The sequence below is a fragment of the Rattus rattus genome, chromosome 12 (genome assembly GCF_011064425.1).
Source record: "Rattus rattus isolate New Zealand chromosome 12, Rrattus_CSIRO_v1, whole genome shotgun sequence".
Classification (NCBI taxonomy): domain Eukaryota; kingdom Metazoa; phylum Chordata; class Mammalia; order Rodentia; family Muridae; genus Rattus; species Rattus rattus.
The window spans coordinates 9,384,659-9,394,790 of NC_046165.1; the positions used below are offsets into that span (position 1 = coordinate 9,384,659).

The window sequence follows — 10,132 nt, forward strand, 5'->3', positions numbered from 1 at the left end:
TTCCTTTGGATAAGACTATTTAGTTTCATATGAGAGCCTTTCTTACTCTGGGCCATAGGATTTGCGTGTACAGATGCAGGGGTTTGACATAAGCCAGAGATGACAAGAACTGAAGTCATTAGACATAGTGTCTCTGCCATTCCAGTTGTGTTTCTTGTGCCGGTTTTAACTGGATATTGTTAATAGAGCTGGAACTTGAGGCTTGGGTTCATGTTATCCCCAGCTGCCTCTGGTCTGTTTCTGTCTTTCATGTACTTTGGACACAGAGGCCTGCTTTGTGAATTGTAAATTGTGCCCAGCCTCCCTGGACTTCTAAGGCATTATTATTAGCTACGTCTGTCCCCAACTCCATTGCCAAAAACCCTAAGTCCTCAAGATAAAAATATTTTCCTTTTCTGACTGTGATGCCTTGGTCCTCCTGCAGGAACTGCAGCTGGTACTAGTGAAGACAGAAAACCTTTCTATAGTTTAATATTCTACGGGACCTGGACTCCTCCTCTCACCTCATTATTAATATATTCATGTATCTGTGTCTCTTCCTTGTAACTCAGAACTGTATAAGCGTGTGCCTATTTCTGTATCACTTGATCCTCCAACATTCTCCAAACCAGAGAGCTGTGAGCTTATTTTTTTGTGATGGCATCCTCTGCCTAACCAATGTGTTTACAGATGTAAACATTTTATATGTGTCTTTTTTAAGTTACACTGTACACCTACAATGTGAGCATGGGCACATGTATGCTATTGCACTTGTGGGTATATCCGAGGACAATTTTCAGGAATTAGTTTTCTCCTTCCAATGTGTTCAGAGGAACCAAGCTTAGCTGATCCACCTTACAAAACAAGAGTTTCAAGTCAACAAACCATCTCACTGTCCCCGTGCCTTGGATTGGTTTGTTCTGAGACAAGGTCTTACTATCTAGTTCAGGCTAGGCTCAAACTCATGATAGTCCTCACACATCCAGACTCTGAGGGTTAGGAATTGCATGGACTTCTTTCTATAGGGGAAGAATTCTCATCTCCATCGTTCATGATTATCCACTGATACGATAGATGAGAGGCTCTCTTTTCTGTGTCGCTTGTGATGGCTTGAAAGGCAGAAGTCTGTAGACCCGATTAGGTCTGAAGGTGAGAGATAAACTGTCATTTGCTTTTTCACTTCTCTTCCTGCTCACTGACAAACTGCTTGTCTTTCAGTACATGTTTTAAGACAGATGAGACTCCAGATTCAAGCTTATGGTTAAGTGGCAAGCTACATTTTTCTAAATAATAGTGTCCAAACTTTGAAGAAAAATACAAAATGATTTTATGGCATAAAAAGTATCAATTTACTCCAACATGTCAGCTTGAAAGTATGATTAGTCAGGAGGTAATGAAAATATATCAAAATATCAAATGCTAATAATGACTAAAATATGACTAAATCTCTTAAGAAACAACAGTAAGAATCAGCAGTCACTGTGGTAAAATAGGAAAGAATATTTACAGCGCGTAGAAAGAAGTCAAGATAGTAAGGGCATTATAATACATTCAAATTGAAGTCTCAAAGGTAGAAATTAAAGAAACACAGGACATCAATTACATATTTTTATAATTTATTCTGGTCTTACAAAAATTTGAATGTTAACATAAATACTGGAATAGTCAAATTCATTATAAGATTATTTATACGTACACCTGTGTATGCATGTGTTTCTAAATGTTTATTTTCAACTTACTCAAAGTTACATGTTTTCAGGACTATCCAATTGGTATTTGATAATCAATTGTGTATCCTTTCCTAGGAAGATTGTATCTCCCAAATTATACATTTACAATATAATCTCTCTTTTGATTAACTAAAACCAAGCTGACTTGGGACCCTAACTATATATGCACATATCCCTTTGTTTGTGCCACAGTGCAATACAACCACAGGAGTGGATTTCTGGCATGCTCAAGAGCCCTACTCTTTCACAACAAAAAGAAATTACACATGAACATGGCAATTGCCACTGTCTTCGATTAGATCCTTTCACAAGAATACTCAGTGGTATACTCATTGGAACATCGTTCTGACAAGATATTTTGAGTACTCTTGAGGACTGTGACTGCAGAAGGAAAGGATAAGAAATAAGAAAAGTATTTCTAGGAAAATATTTGAAATCAATGTATTTCATGTATTTGCAGCAGCATGCAGGTTATAGATTCACAGTGCTGAGAAAAGGTCTTGAAAGTATACCGTAAAGGACTTTTTGCATTTTAAATTGCTCACAGTCATATGTAAAAATTAGATAGAGTGGGAAGTCTGAAGGGGGATAGAATTAAAGAATCAGGGATGGGGTAGATTAGTAGGAGAGTACTTTTCCAGTACATGAAGCCTTGTGTTTAATTTCCAACACACACACACACACACACACACACACACACACACACACACTCACAAAATAAATCAAATAACTAATTTGATTGGTCACATAAATACTTGAAAAGTACTTCACTCCCTGTATGTACAACTAATATCTACATATAACATTCTAAACAATATGTAGCTCATATTCTATACTCTGCATATAATATATATTTAATTACTGCAAAGTTATTATACTACTTAATACTCTGGGAAATGTCAGTCAGACTCATAAAAATGATTGTATATTGCCTATAGTATGTATTGAATTAGTGTTATTTTTGTTTTCAAACTTGCTTTACAGGGCTCACGTTTATTTTATTAACATGTAGATTATAGTTGGCTTTTAATTTTTGAAGATTCAGGTTAGTGTTTTTAGTTTGCAACATGGTTTATACAAAAGCAGCAGTCTTCCAGCAGAAAATTTACATCCAAGTTTGAATTTTGATCTTTTCGTAGGTAAATACCTTACACTTTGAATTTCTCCTGTGCTTCTGGGTGGTCGTGGCCAGCTGCAGCTCTCAGACAGCCATGAGGTAACTGTGGGACAAGTCTGATCTCACAGTGCACTGCACTGTTAAATGGAGATTTAGAATGGGCTAAGCATGTTTAGTGATGAAACGTGAGAAGCTCCCTGTGTATTGTGATTTTGGTAGCGGAATGGCGTCTCATCATGTGTCAATGGGCATATGCATCTGCCTCTTTCATTGATATGAATCTTTCTATTCAATATCCTAGACATACTATTACTGTATTTGAGGAGTAAGTATGAGCTGATATGCATCATCATTTATGGAATATTTTCCTGAGTCCTTCATTCTTCATATCATACAGATTCACAGGAGCCCCAGAGAAGAAGGGAGCCCAGGCAATGATGGTGGTTGGAGATTGGATAGGAAGACTGTTAATATTCTCACAGGGATCATAGCAGAATGTCAACATTTCCTCCCAAGATTCTTTTACTGCCAAAGGCATAGTCATATACCTAAATTATACAAGTTATATGAGTCGCCTTAATGGGTTAAAAAACTTTGAAACTACCTTCCCTGGGGGAAAAATAAATCGAAAGTTTCCTACAAGCAAAATATAAACAAATATCATTCGTAGTTTTAAAGTCGTTCCATGAAATGTAAAACAGATTACGTATAGTAGTAATCAGATTCTTTTTCTACAAGATGAGTGACAGTGTAGAATGTTTATATCAAGGGTAGTTTTATTCTCTGATATGTATTTATAAGATAACATACATACATACACCTACATAATACATACATACTTACATACATACGATCTTTGATTGTTTCCAAGAAGCGTTTGTTACTTGTATTCAAAATAAGACATTTATTTGAAGTTACACACATTAGTCTATTGATTCATAAAGTAAAAGTATTGGACAAAAGCAATAGTGTCAAGGGCCAAAGAATGGTGACATTCAGAAATTTGTATGTTCTTTCTCCTCCGCTACTCCTCGCCAACCTAGCAGCACTGCTTCAAGATCTTTTTATTTGAAGATACTACAGATTGTACACTAAAAAGCCCATGTTCTATGTAACCAAGTCCATGGGCTTCAGAGAAAGAGAAGTCAACAAGTAAAGAGATGTCTTCTTGGTGTTGGGAGAACAGTCAGTGTTAGAATGCTAACATACTCAGTAGGAAGTCCAGAGGAAGACATAATCAGAAGTATAGTTTGAGGGGTGGGCTGAGGTAAAATTGAGTGGCAGCCAGTTTAAAACAACACCTACCAGAAAACTGAATAGAGCCTCCCACCCCACCCCAAGAAGATAGCTGAGAAACACCCAGTATTGACTAGGGTAGACCATAAGCTCTGTGGACTGCATAGAGGGGAGAAGAGGACATAGAAATCCTACGGATAATGGTAAGCTATTGATAATGCAAATGCTCTTTTCAAACATTGAACTAGAGAAAACACAAGAATTAAAACATGCAAGGAGATGGGATGGCTGTGAGATTTCCCTGGCCTTTATCTGAGCTGTTAGGTAAGCAGATTTGCCACACCTTCAGTGCGAGTTTTTCAATTTTTATTTATTTCCTTATTTATTTTAATTGGATGTTTTATTTATTTACATTTCAAATGTTATCCCCTTTCCCGGTTTCCCCTAGGGAAACCCTCTCTTTCGTACCCCTTCCCCTGCTTCCATGAGTTTTTCATTACTACACATTTTGGGTCCAGCTGACATATTTTAGATGTTTTAGCTTTAGCATCTCTCCTACGGGTACTTAAGTATATCAACTGATTCCAGCAACCAGTCTGTGGTCTTGAAATCCTTCTACAGTCACATCTCTCTCAGTTCAATCTAGTTTTCCCATAACTTCCTTGGCATATTCTTTTCGATAGTTATTAAACTCTGTCTCAGTCTAGTCACTTGAATGTGAGTAATTACCAGAATACGCGGTGTTTGTGTGGTCCTTCTTATTTACCGTGCCATTTCTAATACATTATGTCATCTGAGAGAGAGTAGAAATTCACATAAAAGTTTCTGACATTGGGGAAGAGAGATATATTTGCACAGCTGTGTGGTAGGGAGGTTTGCGGCAATCAGGTGTAGTTCCTATGCCCCTGGCTTCCTCATTTAAACACGGCTCTTCAAACGACCAGCTACACATTTTTGACAATAGCAACTTTAAAAAAATTATGGTTTAACTTGGTGCTTGGAAAAATAGCAGTTATTTCTTTCTGGTAATTGTTTCTGTCCTTTTCCTAAATACTGATATTTTTAACATTTTAGTGGAGACAAATTCTAAGATCTGTGGTGGTGCCTTCTGTGGACATTTCTGATTTAAAAAATTGATTTATTTATTTTACTCTATGCATATGAGCTTTTCCCTTGGATTTATGTATGTGTGGTACAGGTATGTCTGGTGCCTTCGCAAGTCAGGATAGGGTTTAAGAGTCACTGGAACTGGAACTGTAGGTGCCATGAGCCACCGTGTGGATTCTGGAAGCCACACATGGGTCCCTGTAAAAACGAGTGGCCTTAATCACTGTGACACCTCCCAAGCCTTCTTTGGTGGAATATTTCCTCACATGTGGTCTTTTCCCTTCATGCTTTCTCGGAAAACTGTGTAACTCCTAATAACGAATCTTCCTTTTTCTAAAGTAAGAATATGACAAAACCCCAAAGTGATCCTTGAATTCAGCCTAGCCTGGAAACTGCTCCTTCAGTAAATGGCGGCTACTTCTCTCTGGGATTGGGCAGGACAGAGTGACCAATTCTTCCTTTTGTTCAGGTGAAAACGCAGGTGTTTCACGTGAGTGGAGGATGGTGACACTTTGCAAAGACAGATTATGTCTTCAAAACTCCAAGTCTATTTCCATGCCACCATCTCATTTTTGCAATTTGAAGATAAATTTAAAACCATTTCAGACTTGTAGTAGCTTCATTTTTAACAGAGTTGCCTGCTTTTCACAAATTTCATGTTTGGTCCAAACATCTTGATCATCGACCATTGGAGTGGGTAAAATTTTTTAAGCAACAAATGTAGAGTACAGTGAATTCATATTGACGTTCTGGCTTTAGTTGAAGGTCCCACTCTCTTCCCTCATTTCATTTGCTAACCTGATGAACAGCAAGAGTAACACTCCTTACCTCATCAGCTGAGGTCTAATCAGCCTCATAATGGCCATGTAGTCTGCCCTACCTGAACATTAGCTGTGAAAATCATTCTACTTAGACGCTGTGTTTACTTTGTATGTTGTAGAAGCTACATCTTGGTGATTAAGAGCATTTGCTGTCCTTGAAGAGGATCCAGGATTGCATTCTAGCACCCACATAAAGAGCCTCAAACATCCATAATTCCACTTTCAGGGTATGTGACGTTCTCTTCTGACTTCCGTGGCTACCAGGTGTGCTCGAGGTGCATACACCATGTACACACAGGCAAAACATTCACACATATCAAACATACATACATCTTTAAGAAGAAGTTATTGAAAGTAGCATCTACTTATCTCTTCCTTGTTCATTTATATTTATTTAAATTTTGTAACAGCCTTTGAGGCACTTAGGCATATTCTATCAGAAAAAATAATAAATAGAAAAGCTAAACAAGTCATCTAAAGGCACACAGATATCATTTTGTTCTGCTATTGTTCTGATATCATTTTGTTCATGTGATTTCTTTAATCTATTCTAGGATTACCCATCATGCCTTGCACATCCTCCTGTGAATCCCTGTCTATGCTTTCACAGTCTCTCCCAGTCTTTAATTTATGGACATTCTTGGAGGGGCAACATAAACAGATCTCTAATTCACAGTGAGATTGGCTTTTTAGCCCTTTTCTAAATCTATTAGATGACAGAATTAGCTTTGTGACAGGAAAATACTACTTAAAGTGGTCATTGAGAATACAAAAAGTTAACCAGTAAACAGAAATTCTTCTTTTACGAGACAACATTTGGATTTTTTTTTCATGTAAACTGCTTCAGCCTTCTGGTGAATTAAATATGTATTTGCGAGCAAGCTCAGGGATGCAAAAATACTTTTTAAATATTAGTTTATGAGAAAAAGCCTTCTGTGGCTAGTGGAGAGCAGGCACAGGGGAACGCCGGATAAAATGCAAACAAAGAGACTGAAAGAGGAGGTTTCCAACTGCAGCTGCACCAGCTGTTGTTGAAAAGAATTCTTGTGCTGCAGAGAGACATTGCCCAGTGCTGTGTGGGTAGAGCAAGACATTATGCAGAGGAAGCAGCAGGAGCCTGGGAGTCCAGTTCTAACTCACTGGGACGGAGGAAGGGGATGTGTTGACTTGTGAAGTACACAAATGCTTATGAATTGCTTGTTCATAAGATAACACGTCTATAAGTCTTATTCTACACATTATGAGAAACCATCCTAGAAACACAGATAAAACTTGTGCCCGAAGTCTCGATCGCCTTTCCTGCCGAGTGGTAAAGAGTAGTAATAATTTGCCTATTCTCTTCCCTGCCTTCTTTCATGTCATCATCATTTGTTCGTTTATTGTTTCAATAAGTGTGATTGCAGTCTGTGATCTCTCTTTAGTTGGTCAGGGAAGATAAGGTCAAAATGGCAATGACCCTCCACAGGGTTTTGGTTGTTGGGGAGGGGATGAGCTGGGGAAGAGTGTCAGAGTTTGATTTGAGAGTATGATCTTAACAGAGAAAATAACTTTTCAGTGAATCTCATGGTCACTGGCTCGAAAGCACACAGCCAAGTGACGACTCTGCTTGTGCACATTTATCTGACCTTGGTCAGTTCCAGGAAATAATCACTAATATAAAATACTCTCAGGAGCAGAACAAATAAGGTGCTTATGGGAATTAAGGAAGTTAAATATGTAAAAAAATATCTAGAAAGACTACATAGAGAAACCATGAGGATCTGTTGGTAGACTTCGGACTTTGGTTAGAAGTTAAGAGTTGACAGGGAGAAAAATATGTTGACAGGCAGACTGCAATCTACAGGAAAGTGTGGGGAGGGTTATAAAAACAACCATATTGGGAAACCAAAATAAAAAAAAATGTGCAGCAATAACATTAAGTGTAGGGTAGGAAGAGCGATAAATGGGGGGTCCATAAACAAGTGTTAAGGCATGAAGGGCTTTTGAGTTCATAAATAAGTTTTGATTAATTCCAATGTTCATGGGTACAGGTGAAAATAATAAGATTGGATAATGCATGTTCAGATAGCAGTGCATGGAGTGCTCACGTGGTGTGTATTTGTGTGGTGTGGTTCATGCATCTAATGTTCGGGTGCGGACCTATCTGGAAGCCAGAGCACTGAGTCACCTCCGCAGCCCCAGATTTTAAGATCATCGTTTTGGATGCTGAGAAGTGAGATTGGAAGTTAAAGAATGTGCCTTAGAGAGAAGAAGCTAGGAACATTTGAAAATGATGGAGATAGTAGATAGACAAAATAAACCATGACAATGGGATCTCTGATGCTGGAGGTAAAACTGCATATGGGGTTTGATTGATGTGAGTAGAAGAAACTGCTGGGTTTGATGACTGACTTAGAGAAGGAATGATAGATGCTTAGATATCATTTTCAAGGCATTCTATGCAGTGCAGACTGTGTGGTGGGTGGATGGGGTTGAGCCTCGGGAGTATACAGGTGTCATTTGAAGAACCAAGCAAATGTGGAGATGCTTGTCAGTCACTTGAAAGGAAGACTGAGGGAGGATTGATGGAAAACATCTATTAGCAAAACACAGTGAAGCAATAGGTATAGATGGGGTTCTTCATGTGTGGATTGACAAAAGAGGAGAGGACTTGGGACAAAATCAAGCATTGATGCTGAGCAGGGAACAGAGTCAGTGGAAAGACAGAGAGACAAACTAAAAGGACAATGAAGGAAAGAAGATCTCTATACACCGCTCTCTTTTTTTAAGAGAGCTGGGAGGGCATTGTTGAAAATTGCTTAGACTTAAAGTAAAATTAAAACTGAAAAGTGTGTACTGAATCTACCCACAAATAGCTCTAAAAATTTTAAGCTAGAAGATTCCTCCCTTCCCCACAATGACTAGAATAGTAAATGATACTCTACTTCATGTTCTGAATTTCATTAAATCCTTTTACTTTGCCAACACATACCTACCCCAAGGGGACGACTCCGGAAACATAATCTATACGCCTACAAAAAAGTAGTAAAACATACGACCTAAATGAAAAAAAGTCAATTGGTGATTAAAACTAAACTTTTATTCATAGAAAATAATTCAGACACACAGCCTCCTTGAGCTGAAATAGATTTCTCAGCTCATTTTATCAATGAGGGAATTAGATCTCTGTAAAGGCATCCTAAACTAGCTTCCTGTTTCTTTGTTCTCATAACTTTCTCATTCCTTTGTTCTGTGCTGGATTGTAAACATCTTTTGAGTGACAAAGAAGTCCAGAAACAGGGCACTGCGTGAGAGTAATTTGATTCTACCCAAGTTAATTATTGGCAGATATTTCTTTGTGTGTGTGTGTGTGTGTGTGTGTGTGTGTGTGTGTGTGTGTGTGTGTGTGTGTGTGTGTGTGTGTGTGCATGTGTGTGTGTGTGTGTGTCTGTGTGTGTGTGTGTGTGTGTGTGTGTGTGTGTGTGTGTGTGTGTGTGTGTGTAAAAGGGCACACATGAAGAAAACACCTATAATTTTTAAAAACAAAAAAAACTTAAAAAAACCTTTGTGATGTGATCCCGGGGTAGTAAATAAAAGTCATCCCTTGTGTATTTTCAGGTCAGTGTGATATGAAATGACAATAACTAAACTACAGTCAGGGCTGAGAATAGAGAATCGAGCCCTCGGAGGCACAGGCAATACAGGGCACATCTTTAAAACACTGGTGCTTTTTATGCAAAGGTTCACTATGCATCTCTAAATTATTCCTTGCTGCTAAGCAGAAAACAAGCAGGAAGACAGTCTAAACAAAGCCCAAGGAAAGCCAACTTAAGCTCTTCCCCTATGTGATCTGTGTACAGTGTTTTAGAAGGAACTCCATTCGCCAGTGGGTTCGAACATTATATTAGTTTTGAATCAACCCTTCCTTTTTTCCAAGTTCCTAATACTTCTCATTCTAGTCGAACACTTGAATGCTGGAAGTTCTCTATTATTCATCAAATACCTCAAGCTGTTCCTGTCAAGTTTCTCAACTCATTTCCTACGGATATTCCACAAAAATGTAGCCAAAAACTTCTCTGCCAGGTATGAGCCCATCTGAATGAAGAGCACAGGAGGCAGGCATTCTGCAAGAAGGGAAATGAACTGGAAACCTGTGCGTCTGC

At 38.4% G+C, this 10,132-nt stretch overlaps 1 long non-coding RNA gene across 1 annotated transcript in view; it reads right to left on the reverse strand.

Moving 5' to 3' along the window:
- The window catches only part of LOC116913423, a 51,778-nt gene extending 48,263 nt beyond the window's left edge, over positions 1-3,515 (reverse strand). Inside the window, exon 1 of the long non-coding RNA XR_004389615.1 lies at positions 2,857-3,515. This is a non-coding gene — a long non-coding RNA (uncharacterized LOC116913423). The remainder of the gene's footprint in view (positions 1-2,856) is intronic.
- Positions 3,516-10,132: the final 6,617 nt, after the last annotated feature.